The following is a 17,408-nucleotide window of genomic DNA, read 5'->3' on the forward strand; positions in this document are numbered from 1 at the left end:
AAAGGCTGGCTCTCTTGTCCTCCATCCTCCATCCAGAGGTAGGATGGAGAAGTTCCAGAACCATTTATGCTCTCCCTGTTTCTCCAGTGCAAACAGAGTATATTGCATCCTAAACCTGAGGTATGGTGAAAGCCTTGTAACAGGAAAGCATATGTCTATCTGACAAGGCAGGGCATCAAAAATCTGTTTCACCTATCTGTGTAAAGTCGTCTTACAGGTCCGGGTGAATACCTTGTAGCATAACCCAGCAGATGACAGATATCCGCTTCCTGGGTGTGAAGCCAGGTAATAAGATAGGTCTGCTTGGAGATTTGCTTGGACAGTGGGATTTTGCTCTTTTTTTATTTAAATTTTCAAGATCGGGTTATTAACACACTAAGACTGCTTCAAACATAATTACCTTGATACCATACACCCTTTTAAGCTACTGATAGAAAACACAGTATGAGGAGGGTTGGATGTACCCAACGTTCTGGAAATTATGCCGTTACACAGCATGATCTTTATCAGGAGAAATGATGTAAATCCTGTTGATATTTTTAACTACCATCGTTCTTAGTTTAGGTATAGACTCTAAAAGACCCCCCCCCTTTCTCCTAGTAATTTCTTGTGGATTTAAGCTGAGTTTTGCAGATTATGAATAGTAGAAATAAAGGAAATAAATGGGCTGTTTCAGAAATGCTGCAGTGGGCACATGATTTCAGCTAGTGAAAGAAGACAGGCTTTTATCTGAGTCATGACTAGACGTTTTGAATTTACTTTCATTTTCCTGAGTATTGCCCTAATAAAATCTACTCTTAAAACTGTTCTAATTCACAGATCTAAAAAAGAAAAGAAAAGAAAAAAAGAAAGTCAAAGATATTGACTTTTTTTTTACATGAACAGTGAATTAAAGCTACTGATGATTGGCCTTGTTTTTGGTAACCTTTCCTCAGTGGAAAACCGCTGCTCTGATGTTACATAATTCTGCAGCTGTGCCTCAGCTCTCAGTGCAATTATTAAAATACATTGATTAGTGAAGGCAAAGATCGCATAATGGTGTCAGAGAGGCCTTGATGTGTATCACAGCCTGCTCAGGGGAGGTTACAGAGAGACCTACGTGGTTATCCTCATCCTCATGACAGTGGAAGTTGTCTGGGAAGGGGTAGGGTTGTACTTAGAACATGTAGCAGTATGAGCTGTCTTTTTAAACAGCTAGCAACATAGAGTGTTTTCAGCTGTATTTCTGTGGTTCTTAGAAGGGAGCTGCCATGAAGCGATGCTGAGCTTGCTTCCTGCCTGGGTAGTTAGGGCCGACTGTTCAGGAAAATACCACTGAAATCTCATTAGTACTGCCTACTAGTGTGAGGATGCAGTTGGTGTGCTTGCCTGCAAGTGATGCTCAGCAGTAGGGAAGCCACTGAGCTTATTTTTTCTTGGCCATTGATCTGTAGGACAGTATGGAATGGGTCTCAAAGCTGGGGAGAGTGGGAACCTGAGGGAGTTTTGTGGAGGGAGGATGGAGGAGAGGAGAGCTAGCCTTTGAGAGAAGTGCAGAAGTTTTTACTTCAGACAATGAGCAAAGATTGTCGTCATGTACATGCAGCAGCAGTAATTCTTCTCTCAAATGTTTTCCAAGTGAATAAATTTGAGAGGACTACCTGCAAGTGTCCAAAAAAACCTGGAAAATACGAGAGAATGGAAGAACATTTGTTAAATGTTTGGTGCAAACTGTTCACGAGAGTCTTAGTTACTTTAAAAACTTGTCCTGTGCTGTGTGGAGTCAGTATTTTGTGCCATCTTTGTGATCAGTGGCATACTGAAAGGTGTCCAACATCTGCTTCTTGTGTACTGCAGCTTGAATGGAAACAATACGTTTACTGGCATAGATGGCAGTATTAAATTATTTGGGGTTATGTATAATTGAAAATATTTGTCAGCATCATCCATCTGCAGTTCACAAAATAAAGAGACTTGTGGTGCTGCATTTTATCCTGACATGTCTGTGAGAAGTTTTTCTACAATGCAGCATAATAGAGAGATGTCTCTTCTGTTACAAGTGGAACCTACATCTTTAAAAGGTACTCAGCATCCATTTAATTTTTGCTAGTTAATTAGGACAGCAGCACTAGTTCATTGTGTGTAGTCTGTGTCTCTCAACACCTTGGCATTTATTCACCACTTAAAAATAAATAGCCTAATGTCTGTGTGCTTTTCCTTCTGAAAGAGTTTAATGATTTTTTTTTCAGTTTCCATATTAAATGAATAAATAATTTGCTGTGTTTTTGTAATATAACTTCTGGGATGAAACAACATTGAGCAAATCATTGTGCCATTACAGAACAGAAGGAATGCATAATAGTATGGCCATTCTGAGTTAGTTTTATTGTTAATTCAAAAGGAAAATCACCTGATTTATAATAAACAATTTAAACCACGTTAGCTCTTAGGCTGAAGGTTAAGGCTTGTTCTTGTTCTGCTAGAGCAATGAGACAGTAGAAAATAAATATCTTTGAGACAGCGTATGCTGTGGCTACCTGGTCAGTTTAACTGGGAGAAGGTAGACATCTTGCTAAAACAGGTGAAAGCATAGGAGGTAAAATGTGAGAGCTCAATAAGTGACCCTTGTTTCTGATTGTTGTTTTTATCTTGGTAGTGTCGGGAGAAAATTTTACGGAGGTGCTTTGTTTGCTTTATAATAGAAGTAGCAACTGAATCGATCAGATTCAAGCCTCTTCCAGCGCTCCCTAATACCCTGTAACACTCCATTGCACTAAGTTTGCAGTGTCTTGTTACAGGAGCGTTCACTGCGTGCTGTCAGCTCCTGTTAAAATAACTCCTCTAGAGATGTGTGCTAGTATGTCGTCCTGGCTGAAAACCCTCTTCTCCCAAACCCTGCCTGGGAGAGGATACAGCTTTGAGCCTCCCTCCGGCTTTGTGTCTTCAGAGAGCAGAGCACAGTGGTGTGGCCAGAAGCGCCGCGCTTCCTCCAGCAGACCCGGCATGCATCCCCACTCCACCACGCACCATTGCCTGCTGCGTTTTAAAATACAGAACCCTTCTTCTGGCACCCTTTTAGGGGTTTAAAGAGAGTTCACCTCCACCACCACAGGGACAGAGTGTACCCTCAGATTTATGTATTTGTTCTTTAAATGTGTTAATTTTTTATTAGTGGTGCTGGAGCAGGTGATTTTTCTGTGTCCATTCGCAGATTTATTCCCGTCTCAAATTCCAATAATAGTGTCTGAGCATACTTAGCTCCTGTGCATTTGGTTTCTTTTTTTTTTTTTCCTGATAATGAGATCAGTTCCCCGAGTGAAACTGTGAGCCACATTAGGGCAAGAGAAGCAATTTACTGCTGCTGAATGCATTTGCAGAGTGTAGTTTCCCCCGTCAGCTTGTCAGTCTGAAGGCATCTATAAAGCTATGACAGCTTCAGAAGACAAACTCCGGCAGCGTGCTGTCAGGGTGCCAGGCACTGCTGGCTGTGTGGGCTGCCTTCCTCCCCTCTCCTCTGCTCACCCTCCCTCTCCCACCCGCTTCTCTCCCCCTCTCCCTCCTCTTCCCCCCGCCCTTCATCCCTCTACCTTATTGGTGTGGGTCTCGGTGCTGCCGTGCTCTGTAGCAGCACCTTCTTGCTTTCCCCCTTGATCCTCTTGCCGCTGGAACAAAAGGAGAGCTGGCTGCCACCGGTGCAGCACCTGCCCTTGCAGTCTAGTGGAGGGAAGGAAAGCGGGCACCCTGCATCCCGCTCTGCCCCAGCGGCAGTGAGCGTGTTCAGTCACTTTGCTTGAGATGCCTTTGAACTGCTGCCAGATCCCATTGTCTGCTGTGCAAATGGAGTTCAACGCCCCACTGCGATGAGATGCACAGCGTGTTCAGAGGAAGGAACAGAGCTGTATTCCCACCCTGAAGGAGCATCTTGAATCTGCCGTGTGCCATAATAATCTGAATCCAGGACCGTGCTTACCGTGCTTCTCTTACATTCCCTTCATTGTTCCTGGGATTTCAGGGAGTGATGTGGAAGCTTTCCAGAGAGAAGCTGCAAGGCAAGATAGTTTATGGGGAGAAAGCAGCTGTGCATTTGAGCTGTTTATGTGAGACTGTGCTTTGCCCACTACCCACCTGTAGCTGCAGTATGAAATACCAACTAGGGCTTAATGTTCTGTGTTAAGCTCAGCATGGATCTGCTCTTCTTAAATGTGAATGTATTTGCATTTTTCCGTTTGTGTGTACTTAAAATTCAGCATCCTTAGGTTCACAGAATGATTTGGGAACACTGAGTGAAGGGAATGCGGGCACTGCTACTGATAATGGTTCAGGCATCCACCAACTGTGCAGCCCGGCTGCCCTCCTTGGGAAAGGCCAGCTTAGTTCATTTATCATTTTTGTGAAGAGCAGCTCTCAGGCTTTCCACTCTCCTTGCTTTCTCTTTTGCTTCATGTCTTTCCTTGCTGACTGCCAGACCCCTTTTGAATGAGAACTTCACTTGTGGGCATCGCCTTTAAAGGTAGGAATTTGAATATTTGTGTTAATCTGTGTTATTTCTTATTTAATTATTACCTAGACTGCAAACATTGTTTGCCAGAAAACATTGTTTGCATTCATGCTTTGCTATTTGACTGTATGTTTAACTAGTTGTCATCTGCAAGGAACGTGCTTTCAAAGGAGGATGGAGGAACTGTTCTGTTCATCAGTGATTGTGCTAGGCAGTGCACTAAGTGGAGTTGGCAGGGCTTGTATCTTGCACTGCTGTGCTTGCTACATTCCTTGATCGTTAAGCTCCATGTTAGTCCCTTGTCCTCCTCCTCCTCTTCCCTCTGCCCCCTCTTTCCCTCCCCTGATAGGGTGTTTAGCCCTTTCTAATGGGTTAAATTCAGATACTAAAATGTGGTCTGTAAGAAGCTGGTTGCTCAAATGCATGGGAATAGTATAAGGAATCTGGATATAACTCCATTTCTTTGCCTAAGCTACTGCTTACTCTCTGTTAAAGGTAGATACTCTGTTGACCCTTCTAAGTCAGTCTTGGATACCTGACTAAAAGGTGAACAGATATCAGCAATATTGGTAACTGATGAAATCTTTGTAAAGATTGGAGCCATTACAGACAGAATATTTTAAAAATCAGATGATGTTTCATATGCACCCTGAGGACTAATGCAGCCACGTTTCCTAGTGGTTTGTCATGCAGCAATCTAGATTCTCATTTGCATATCAAGAGCAAAGCTGGTTTTGCTAAGGTAATGTTTAGCAACTTGAAAGATTAGAAGTAGAAAATTTTGTAAATGTTCTTTTTTCTTTCACCAAGAGCTGGTAAAAGAAAATCATTTTGTTACAGTGTGTTTGATTTTCATTTTTTAATTCCCTGGGAAATGATTGACTTGGAACACTGAAGATGTTCTGGTCATTAAGAAATTTATTGATCTTCAAGCTTAAGGATGAAGACCTCCTAACCTTATCATGGTCAGGGCACTCTAAACAGAATATGAGCCGTTAAGTGCTGTTCTTCAGTTAACCAGTCAAGTTCACTCTGATGATATTGGTGCTCCTGCAGTATGGCCAAAGACTGCAGATGTAGAGTGTAAGAGCATGGCCTGGAGCACAGACCAGAAACTTCTCACAGAAGCTCTTTTCAAAGTCTTAGGGTTTGTTTTTTTTTTTCCCTCTTACTGTAGTGAATGCAGTCAGATGATTAGGCTGCTTTGTAAGTAACTATCTAAATGCAGCACCTGCAGTCTACAACCTTTTCTCTATGATGCAACTATGTAGAGAGGAGACATTATTTCCATTTCCCTTCTCAGCCCTCCATCTTCCCTTCCCAGCTTCAGTGCGTAAGTGACAAGGAAGGCTGGTGTTCTCTGCTTAAGTGATGTGATGTACTTTGGGTTTGCAATGGAATTTTTTCCCTGTTATCATATTTATTTTAAGACTTTGGCCTTTCTACGTGCTATTACATTCAAGAATCTCAAAAAGATAATTAAATGGTGTAAGTTGACAGATAGGTTCAAATAATGAAGAACTGAAGTAACCTGTCACAATTCATGTGCTGATAACTCCAGGAAACTTGGGTCTTACTTCACTACTGGAATTGAGGGGCAGCCTCCTATATGGCTCTTCTGCTTTGATGGTTTGAAAGAAATGGCTATGAATGATCTTTTCATAAAAATGTTCTCCGTTGCTTTAAACCATCCAGAAGTTCTATATTGAGTCTGTTCATCTTAGATGAAGTATAATGAAACGTTATTAAGCCTACTGCTGTCCTCCATCCTAAAACAACCATTTTATATGCTTAGTAAAATGCTGTGGCGTTTCATGAGTGGATGCAGCCATTTGCCTGAAACCACGATTAAGGTCTGATTGCACAATCTCCCATTCTGCCTTGTATTAGCACTTCAGTATGAAGCTGTGTTTCTCTTGACACACATAATTCCACACATCAGTCCCAGAGTTTCCTTCTATCAGGATGATGTGCCACCTGTAGCATAGTGCTGCTGGACTGGATCAGGTACTTGAGCAGTTACTGCTCTGTGGAATGCCAGTTTTGTGGTGCTTCATGGTGGAGTCACTCGGTGCAGTGAAAGCACTTTGATGTGTTTGAGAGCTAGGAGCCTCATTTTAGTCTTCTGGATTGCTCTAAATAAGGTGGTGGATTCAATAAGTGTGTTTCAAAAGAGGCAGTTGGTAGTGCTCATTTATAAAAAAACGTTTCTGGGTTGCTGGAAAACAGGAGGGGCAAGAGGTAGAGAAAGACAGTCTGCAAACTAAGCCTACTTATGCACATTAGGATGAGCCCAGGCATGAAGCGAAAGACAAACTCTGAGCTCTTTATTATCTAATACTCCCTTGGGGCAATAACCAACTCCCTATAGAGCCAGCAAGCCAGGCACAAAGACTGGCAGAGAGCAAGCACACATTGTTCTCAGAATATGGCTGGTCCCAGAGTCTTTCACTATGAATTTGAAGCCATCTTTAATGCAAAATATTCCTTGAAGGGATTTTTGTTGCTTACCCTTTCGAAAGCACCTTTTAATCCAGTGTGATGCATTCTTCCAAACAAAATGTTGTAAAGGTAGGTATTGTACAACAAAGGATGCATAATGTTGCTTGTTCATAGCCTTGTGTATGAGCTGAGGTTATACAGACACCCTCCTTTTAAGAACCAAAAAAGACAATGGAGAAGTTCACCTTTCTGCAATACTTAGTGGCCACTCCATATTGCATGTTTCATTTCAAAGTAAGCACTTTTATGCTGAAAATTCAAGTGTGGAATGTATTTGTGTGATGGGCAAATGTTTCCTAGGGAGAGGGTGTGTGGTGGGTGTGGGAGAGCACATAACACCACCGGTGTCTCCTACTGATGTATATACAGCTACTGTTTTGGATTTATATAAGGAGTGGGGGAGTTGATTTGAGAAGTCTCTTCTGAAGTGGTAGGTAGCATTCATAGCATCGGTTTTGCCATTTGTATGTGAAGTTGGTTGATTGGCATTGATGTATTTAGGATCATGAAGGAAAGCAAAACTCTCTCTTAAAAGATAGAGGACTCAAATATCTCCTCTTGTTTGTATTCCTAGCACTTGCAAAGTCCAAGGTGATTCTTCATATAAGCAATTTGACCTAAAGTAAATTCACTGTCATCCTCCTTCCCAATAAATTAAATGCCACTGCCAGTAGTTTAACCTCTGAGGTGGCCCTTGTTGAACGAGCGCCATTCCCCTGTTTGACGCAAACAGCAGCAATAAAAAAAAAGAAATGAATGAGTTTGGCAAATACAGTGGAGGGGGAAATGATTTTCACCCCTTTCACGGACCAACTTCTGTGCTGTAAGCCAGCGAAGCAAAGTTGAAGTCATTCTTCTAATTGAGAACTGCAAGAGGATTTTTCACCTTCTGTCTGTCTCAAATCTCATTATCTGGTATGTTTACAGTAGAGCAGGTGGCAATCCCACCTTTATCCCTTTTTCTGAAGTTTATTTTACAGGGTAGCATCAGGATAAGAATTCATTTTGATATGTTCACAAAGTGCTGTTGAGGCACCACTGCTCACAGTCTTTGTTTAACATGGTTCTCATTTTACAGATGTGGTTTGGTCAGCGTGGAACCACAAGTTAGAAGTGGAATAGTGGACTGAACTCAGTCCACCTCTCAAATTTCCTTGCTCTAAAAATGATATTTACCTGTCTCCCAGAAGGTACATAAAGAGTTCTCATTGTTTCTACAAATGATCTCAGCATGTTTGATGCTTGTGGACCAATGTGTATAGAGGAAGTTGAAGATTTCAGTATGCCACCCTGTCTTGTCTCTTGTGATAATGCTCCTCTTCCTTCCACCCCTTCTGTAGCTGTTCTTAGGAGAGAAGGAAGCCAACAATGATACTGACTTTTACCTGGCAGGCAGTTTGTGGTCTCCTGAACATGGAGCTCCCACTTCTGGCTCAGAAGTGAAGCATTCCTCTCTAAGTGCCCTGGAGAGTCCGTGCCTGGATGAGAGGACACAGTTGGCTCCTCAGTGTATGTGTCCAGGAATGAGTTAGAAAACAGTTGTCCTTTCTTAACTCTGAGAGGAGCTGAATGGTAGTAGCCTACAATAGTCCTATGCACACCTGGGTACTGCTTGGATGGAGTTTGCTGCTGCTACCAAAGGGCCACTCCGCTGAGTGGGGGGAAATGAGAAGCTGAAAGCGAGCACTGGATTTCCAGGAGCTGGAATGGCCAACGCATTTGTGTGTCTGGCAGCCTCCTGTGGCCAAAGAGGAGGGGGACATGTGCATGTCCTCTCCTGACTAGAAAGGATACAGGTGAGTTTGCACATTCGCCTGTGCAGTGACTCCAAAGCTGGCAGGCCAGCAGGAACACAGCAAGGCTGGATTGCCTCCAGCAGCAGGCTGCTGCCTCGTGCTGCTGCTTGGTCATGTCAGATAAATAGGCTGGGACAGTGCAGGGAGGCAAAGAGGTCTGTGTGCAGAAATCGGCATAAAAGCACCAGGGCAAGATTCTTGTTACAAGTATCAAGGTGTCAGTAGGTCCTTTGAATGAGCTTTCCATTAGGCTTCCAGTCACAGATGTTCTGCAAGCCATGTAGTGCTTTGTGGGAGAATGAGGATAAAGTCAAAGCTTCCCATATTGCAGAAACACTAACCCAGATCCATAATGCAGACTCAATTTTGCAATTCACATGGAGGCTTCATTTCTTTGTTGTGTACCAAAAGAGAGCATGTCTTCCAAAAAGCTGTAATTTTTACATTCCAGCTACCAAATTAATTATGTTAGATTTAAGTAGACCAAATAATTAGAACTAAAATTAATCTGCGTATTTAACTTTAACATTAATGTGTAAAATTTCAAAAGATGCTTATCATGGTTTAATTTTTTAGTAGGACAATTACAGCTCTTCAAAGTTGCTGTAGCTAAAAATTATTTAATACTTGTGTTTTGCCTACAATAGAGGAGATAAGAAAATGCAGTTAGGATATCCCAGGCTGCTTTTATTCTCCCTTTTCATGGCACAGTAGCAAAAGAAGAAACAATTTTTTATGTATGTACAGTGTTAATCTAATTCAGGGCTCCTAAAAAGCATGAATTATTTAGCTGTAGTGTTGCTGCAAAGTCAAGTTTGAATTACTTGAATGCTTTAAATGTGATTGTTTCTCTTCCATCACAACTCTGCATAAGATTTTAGTGTTAAGTGATCTGAAAACTATAAAGTGTCTGTTACCTCGCTGAGCTTAGCTAGCACATCTCTACTTCAGATTTCAATATAAATGAGGAATTTCAGCATTTAGCATGTTTTATTGTGAGTGTTCTTTAATTCAGGTGCCAGGTAGTGCACCTTGCTAATGCAGCTTTTGTGTCAGTATGGGGAATGATCTCAGCTGATAGGACAGAAATTACCGTAAGAACAGTGGGAGCAACTTTCCTACTTGATACAGTCTCTGACTTCTTTTCTTCCCCAGCGCTTCTCTCTGAACAGAAGAAACAGGTAAAATGTAGTCAGTACTGCAAGCATAGTACATTTTCACAGCCAAACCATCAGTGGCTTTAGTCAGGATATGGATGAAATGCTCTGGTGTGCCTGGATATTGCAAGACATGGTGAACTTTACACTTGCAGACTTTGTAAGCCCTCTTCCATGAGCATTAAATACATAAGCTGTAAGCACGCTAGTGTATTCCTGCTGCAAACTCATCCTTGTAGATGTTCAGTCTTTCAGTCCCTGCTTCTTTTGATTATTAAAGAGCCAGTGTTTTTTTAAAAGTAGGCAAACTAGACCTGATGTTTGAGGCAAAATTTGTCTTTAGCTGCTATGTTTCTGCCCCCTTAAGCAGTGTGAGCTGTCATTTTCTCCTATTCCCCTCTGACTCTCTGTACACTCCTCCCTTTATCTCTTCCTCCTACTCTGAGCTTTGCATTTTGTTGTGTGCTGCCTCCTATTCCTGGAACAGTCTCCCAGCTCTGCTGCCAAATCCTCCCTCTCTCTCTCTCTGCTCTTGCAAGCCTGTTTCTTCCAGCAATAATTTCTAAGCTGTTTACCTGACTAATTGTCTCTCTGTGCTTTCCTTCCCATATTTGTTGTTCTTGATAATGTTTCTTACTGTGAAATAAGACATACTGCAGGATAAGGAGTATATTTGCCACTATTTTTGTGCATTGTTTACATTAGGTCGTTATACAATAATTACTAATAAATTCTCCTTACCATTTGAGTGCAGAATCTTTCACTAATTTATAGTTCAGTTTTCCATATGCTATTAAAGAGCAGCCGTGCTTTATCTTAAGGTAATTGCTAGACTGTGAAAAGTAGTGTCTGTATTACAGCGCGTGGCATCAGCTAGCCTCTTTGTATGGGCAGAGTTTAGCTGTGTTTGCCGATTTGCATGAAATGGTGGTAGAAAATACAGGGCTACTGGCAAATCTGGTGTTCAGTAATAGGACAGTCACAGCACGGCTTCACTGCTGGTGGTCATTTTGGAGTGATGGCTCTTTCTTTCCCAGCATGGACAGGTTCTTGTAGGCATGCAAGGAGATGCATCTTCTTACTGCTTATAAAGCACGTCCAAGTCATTGTTTGTGTGTAACAAATCTTACTGCAAAAACTTTTGCAGAAAGGGAGCCTCCATATTGGTATAACTGTATGTTGATAAGTTATGTTGTTAAATGCAATGGCAATAGGTCACTGGATTTTTTGCAGTGCATTTTCTGGACTGAATGCCTTCTATCAGGCTAGACTAAGAGAATTGGGTTCTCTTTTCCACTGAGCACCTCACCATGCAGCCTGCAGAGAATTCTCATCTTTCTACTGCAGGTAATTTCATTTTTCTGGCAATTCTGTTCTTTCCAGTCCAACTGAGTGCAAGGCAATCTGATCAATTAAAACAAAAAGTTGTTGGAATTTCACGTTTTCAATTCACTTTTTTGAACCAAGATTTATTAAAGGGAAAAATTAAAAAAAAAAAAAAAAAAAAAAAGCACAACACCTGAAAATATTACTGTTATTTTAAAGTAAATTTCATAATAAATGGTGTTTTGAGTGCTTTTTTTTTCTTAAGTCCCATTTCAGTTAATATCTGACCTCGTGACTTTCTGTTACGTGTGAAATGCTAATATTTCCATATCTAAGTTTATCCTATGGGTACTTAAACAAGCTTGCGAAGTGCCATACAAGACTGACTCGATTAGGTTAGTTATTAGGTTAGTTATTAGGTTAGTTATTAGGTTAGTTAGGCTGACCCAAAAGGTTAAGCGTAAGCTTTTATATATTCCAAATAAAAAATTGGACTTGGAACCTGAATTTTTTAATGGAAAAAATAATTTATTTGAAACAAAAATAGTCTTCTTTTTAACAGTGAAAAGTCAATCAGAATTTTAGTAGCTTAGTTAATTTTTTTGAAGTTTTACTATCTATACATTTTGGGGAAAAGGCTCCAACACAGCTGATTTAGTCTCTGAAACCTCTATTTGGGCGTCTAATAGTTTTCTGTACCCAGATGCTTTTGTCTTCAGCGGCTCTTTCTAACTGAGATGTACATCTTGCTCAAATTTCTTGAGCTTTCCTGACAAAACTTCAGCTTTATCAAAGGGTTCATTTGATTGCAAATATGGCAGCTTTTGTTCCTGAATTTGTCAGTACGGTTAATTAGGATGTTAATGAGGCCCTGGACTTATTCTGCATGAAGGAGTATTCTAAAGATGCAGCTTCAAAGCAGAAAGAAATTCTGCTCGTAATCAGTTGACTAATTAAAAATGTAAGAATGCAGCACTCTCTCCAGCAATTAAGTCTATAAAATGGGAGGAAGGTAAAGAACTAGTGACATGTAATTACAGTGACAGTTTTAAATGAATTAATACATTTGAGGCACATGTATTTTGAAATCATGAGTTCTCTTTGTCCATAGTGATTGTCTAAAAAGCAAGGTTTCTACAAGGGGGAATGGTGAGTGGGGTATTTAAACTCTTGTTTAAAAGTCATAGCGAGTGTGGAAATAAGTGTGCATTGCCTGTGTTTCTGTGATTGTGTAACAGTTACAAACACAGATGGTTTGAGAGAAAATTAAATAATTCCACCCACATTAAAACAGGGAAGTCTAACAATAGCCACAACTCTTTATCACCCTGTTTCTCTATCAAAACTCTCTGCTCCTGTCACTTGCAAACTAAGTGTATGAAGCTCCTGCGGAGTTGTAAGGTCATAAGGGCTCCAGTAGGCTGCAGTGGCACTGACCCACCTTATCTGGGGTCTCAATCTATCCTCCTCCTCCTGCTTTCCTGCTTTTGGGTGAGGGCAGGCAGATCCTACCCCCTCAGCCCTTGCTATGGGATGGCTGTGGGGAGGTGCAGAACGTGGAAACTCCTTAGAGGTTCAGGCCCCACTCACAACCTGTCATCAAGCTCTTCTCCAGGGTGGCATCTGCCTCAGGGCCTGGGATAGATCAACTCATCTTTGTGGGCATCTGTTAGCTGTGACTGATAATGGGTCACATATCTCTCCTCCCTCCTTCTCAAGCTCCATGACTTGATATATGAGTTAGAAGACATATTAATGACTGCCTGACCTCAGCTAAACTTCCAGCAAAGCTGTTTCAGCAACACTCTTGCCAGCCCCCAAATTGTTGCTTCAGAGCAGTGACATAGATATTGGCATTCTTAAGCATGGTACTGTGGTGCTCTGTGTAGGAGTCACCTAAAGCCTTATCTGAGAGCCAGGAGACTGGTATTGCTGAGCAACTAATATGTGTCAAGTAGTTCCACAGGCAGGCAGCAAAGCATAGTTACATCTAACAGGGTATTTACGCCCTGTACAGCCACAAATTTCCATTGAAAGGTTTGGGAATCGAGGCTGTGACCTGACTTGTAGACTGGCTGCATTCTTCTACAGAATTTGGAGATTGACCTGAGGCCATGGGTGATTGAGGGAAAGCTTGTGCACAGCCAAATGGCCGGGCCTTGTGATGCTGGTGCAAGGCTGGAAATGGCCTGAGGTGACTGCTGGGGAGCAGCAAGTGTTGGCTGCTGCTCCAGGGAATTGGAGATGGGAGCCAAGCAGGATAAGAAGCTGATATGGGCAGCATCCTCAGCAACGAGGATGCAATCCTGCAGTATGCGCACAGGACAACTAGAGGTGGTTGGTGACACCAGGTTCAACATTTGAGTCCAGTGATGCCATAAGGTACTAGGTGCACCCAAACCCAGGTCAGCAAGGCAGAGCATACATGTAATGTAGTTCAGGTCAGGGCCTGAATTCAAGTACAGCTCACAGGCAGGCAGGGAGGGAGCTGCTGTACAGAGTCAGGAACATGCCCTCCTTATAAACCCAACAAATTCTGCCCACGTGAATCTTGGTGCAAATGCACAAGAGCAGGTAAGTACAAGAGCCTTTCCTAATGCTTTATGCTTTGGTAGAGCTTACTTACAACATTCTGGTGTTAATTTGGACAAGCTTTCAGCATAAAGGTATTAAAACGGTTGTAGTTGTTCCCTACTGCCATACTTTACTAGATAAAACAGGCTGGAAAGGATTAGCTCCTATGTGTTAACTGACAGGAGGAAGCAACTGAATGTAGATCAGTGTCTTGCTAATTGAGGTGAATTTTTTCGAGTATTAGGAAGTTGAAAGGAAGAATGGCTAGACTACTTTCATAATGCAAATGAACTTTCATAATATACGTTTCTATATTAAGACATTTTAAATCTGAGTTGTCATGTTTTAGCTGCACTTTGACTATATTTCCTCACTGGATTAAGTTGCTGATGAGAAGACAGCGGGGAAGGCATTTTGCTTCCAGTCTCATGGTCATGTATCTGAATTGTGATAAGCAGGGCACATGAGGGAGTGGAAATTAGATCCATATCCATATCTAATGCGGAAGGAACTGCATTTATTTCCTGTTCTCACAATTGCATTGAAAATGTTCTGCCATGATAGAGCAAAGTCGTTGATCACTGAGGTGAGAGAAGACTGAAGATGGTGTGTTCCCACCATTTGGAGTGACTGAGATATTCATTCCTCCCCTGGGGTGGGATGGAAGCACTCCTTGTGTGGCAGGCTCTGAACCTGCACTAACTCTAGCTCTCCATCCCCCAGCGGCCAAGTGGCTGGCATCTCGTATCATTGCCTGTTTTGGGAAAAGGGCTAAGGGCACGGACTGTATAGATGCTGATTGTCAGAAGAGGCAGAAAACAGAAAGAAAGCTGAGTCCCCATTAAAATGGTAACATTTTTGTGGTAGGCTGATAGCTGGGTCTTAGAGCTTCAGTGGAGTATGAAATAAAGAATTAGGGATGCTCTTTTGGTTATCTCTGAGGAAATTGCCTCCTTTCTCCTCTGTGAGCAGGTGCATTGCAGGAGCAAAGCAGTTACATCCCCTCAGCTGGGGGAAAGCACAGCCTTCCACGAGCTCTTCCAGTGCCAGTCTTTCCTTTCAGTTCCAGTGAATGTGTGCAGCTGGCAAACTGCATACTATTTGTGTTAAGTAGGTAACAACTGTTGAAGGCTGAGATTTTTTGTGGGTTTGGGTTTTTTTTTGTTTGTTTGTTTACTTTTTTAATTTATTCAGATCTGCATTTTGTTGCTCTTGCAGAAGGTGTGAAGTTGCACACCTGTCTGGGGGTAATTAAAAGAAAAAAGTAATTACTGCTTCATTGCACAGGTCTTCTATCAGTCTGACAGCTGGCCAGCTGGCAGCTTTCCTCCTTACCACAGGTCTGTACCAGAAGAGGCCTGTCCCTGCATGGGGACTCATCTAAGCAGAGCACAGCATTGCCTGGAGGCTCAGAGTGTGTCTGTAGGAGCAGAGTAGGCATCACTGGTGTTTCTTGCCTCTTTGATCTGAGTTTGGAATTCTTTGGGCAGTGTCTTACTGCAGGATTTGGCTGGCAGTGGGTGCTAGCTGAAACACGTGTCCAGAGCCCAGACATGAGCTTGATTGGCAATTACATTACAACGTGACTGTAACTTCCATAGTATTTTTTTAATCCAATATGTGGAATACAGCCACCCCTCATTTTTTCTGAAGGCTCACCGTGTTTTGCTGACTTTACTGGATTCTTCAGATTCACAAGAGAGCTGAGCAGTACCTACAGGCCTGACATATGGGTAATCACTACAGCCAAGGGAGAGGTTGCGGTGTCCCAAGAGGAGACAGGCAAGGGAGGAATTCTGTGTCATGATGACACCGTTAAAATGGAATGGGTTGGAAAATGGATCAAATTCCTTCTCTGATTACTGTGTAACTCAGTTACTGCAGTCCCTTTGGTGCCCAAAGCAACAGCTGTCTCTCAGGAAGCGTAGAAGAAAGACCTCTGAATTAGGGCTGTTGTGGATAAAGACAAGGTCCTGCCACTGTGCAGAAAGGTGGGTTATATTCTGAAAAATAAAAGTGCTGTGGAAATGTACTCACTGTACTGGTTTTGGGGATAGTAAAACATTCTGTGACTCAGCTAGGAAGGAACTTGAATGACAGAAGTTCTCGATAAAGGTGTCATAGGACATCCACTATCTTCCTTGTGCCTTGGCATGAGTGTACCAGCAGCCCCCAGAAAACATATAGATATTCTTGTCTCTGGTTTTGAATGAGTACTGTGTTTTTGTACCAGTCCCCACAATGATTCAAAGTGCTGCAAATATCTGGAGATCAGATATTGAAACCGCACAATTCTGATTATTATCTTGCTTTCATATCACATCAGTTACCAAGTGGTTTAACAGCTGATAATTCTTAAAATGGTTTATGTTTCACATCAACACTGTATATCACTAGGAAACAGAGCTGCTAAGTTTTATAAAGCATTTGTCTTAATGCTGATGATTTGTGAGGTAGCTGACGATGGACCCGATGCTCTCTGATCTAGTGATGCTTTCCTGGTAGGACGGGAGCTCACTGAGCCCGCGTCGTTGCACCAGCGAAATAGTACATCCTTGCTGTGCTTTCAGACTGCCTCCTCCTGCAGTCTGCTCTCAGGCAGTGCTGGTAAGCTGGCAGAAAGAGAGTTTGGAGCAAACCTTAACTTACCTCTAAACTTGAAGTTTTTGTGGTGATGAATTCCAAGGAGTTCGATCTCAAAAGAGAAGCCAGGTATTTTCTTTTCCTTTGAGAGGGATTAATTTTCAGTGTGGTGGGTGGTAGTTTGTTTGTTTATTTTGGTGTAGATTTTTCAGAGCTTTGTACTTTGAGTTGTGAGTGGTTTCTGACATCTCTCTTACCTTTCAATATAAATTTTGCTAGGTATTTTTGTTGGTTTTTTTTTAACTTTTTTTCTTTTCTTTGAACCTAAACTAGCTAATGTGGTCCCCAAAGAGCTTAATGCATGCTGTGCCAGCTGGCATGCCCTCTGGCTGTGAAGCCTTGTTAAAGAGATCAGAGCTGACAGATTCTTGAGCAGCAATCTGATACAGGCCCTTTTTTTATTTTTTTTTATTTTTTTATTTTTTGAGCTCACCCATGTAACAAATGGGGGCTTGTTTGGGAGCTTCACTACAGGCTTGAATGGAGTCATTGTTATCAAAACACTGCTGTGATTCACAAGTGCCCAGAAAGGGGCTTCCTCTCCCTCTTGCCCCTCAGTTGGGCACTGCAGGTGTGGTAGCCCAGTTTAAAACTCCAGTTTCGTCCTTATTCTACAGAATAATCCAGCTGTCTTGTGCTTTTCATATTTAAACTGATAATGAGGAAATTTGAAGCTACAGCTCTTTGCAAAACACGAAAAATGAAGTGGGAGAGGTGAGTGAGTGAATCAGAGAGGTGTTCTCCACGTTGATACTTTGGGGCTAGAATCTTACAAGTAATGTAGTACTTCTCCAGGCTTTGGCACACATCTGTACACTCTGTGTTCTTACTGTTGCAGTGGTGCTTAGATTACCAGTTCCACCAGAAGGCACTTGCGTGGAAGTTTCTGCAGGTAACACACAGACTACTGAGTTTTTAAGTCCCTCTTCACAT

General features: G+C 42.0%; 1 protein-coding gene across 11 annotated transcripts in view; it reads left to right on the plus strand.

The window, feature by feature from the left end:
- Positions 1 to 17,408, plus strand: part of NDST2 (N-deacetylase and N-sulfotransferase 2) — a 128,247-nt gene that overhangs the window by 83,881 nt on the left and 26,958 nt on the right. For 2 of the 11 annotated variants that reach the window (XM_046943011.1, XM_046943013.1), the window contains one exon: positions 4,445 to 4,489. The exons of 8 other annotated variants lie outside the window; for them this stretch is intronic. The gene's annotated coding sequence lies outside the window, so the exon portion shown is untranslated. Of the gene's footprint in view, positions 1 to 4,444; positions 4,490 to 16,280; positions 16,545 to 17,408 lie in introns of those variants that run through there. One more of the 11 variants, XM_004942076.4, reaches the window with a different exon arrangement.

The sequence above is a fragment of the Gallus gallus genome, chromosome 6, assembly GCF_016699485.2.
Source record: "Gallus gallus isolate bGalGal1 chromosome 6, bGalGal1.mat.broiler.GRCg7b, whole genome shotgun sequence".
Classification (NCBI taxonomy): domain Eukaryota; kingdom Metazoa; phylum Chordata; class Aves; order Galliformes; family Phasianidae; genus Gallus; species Gallus gallus.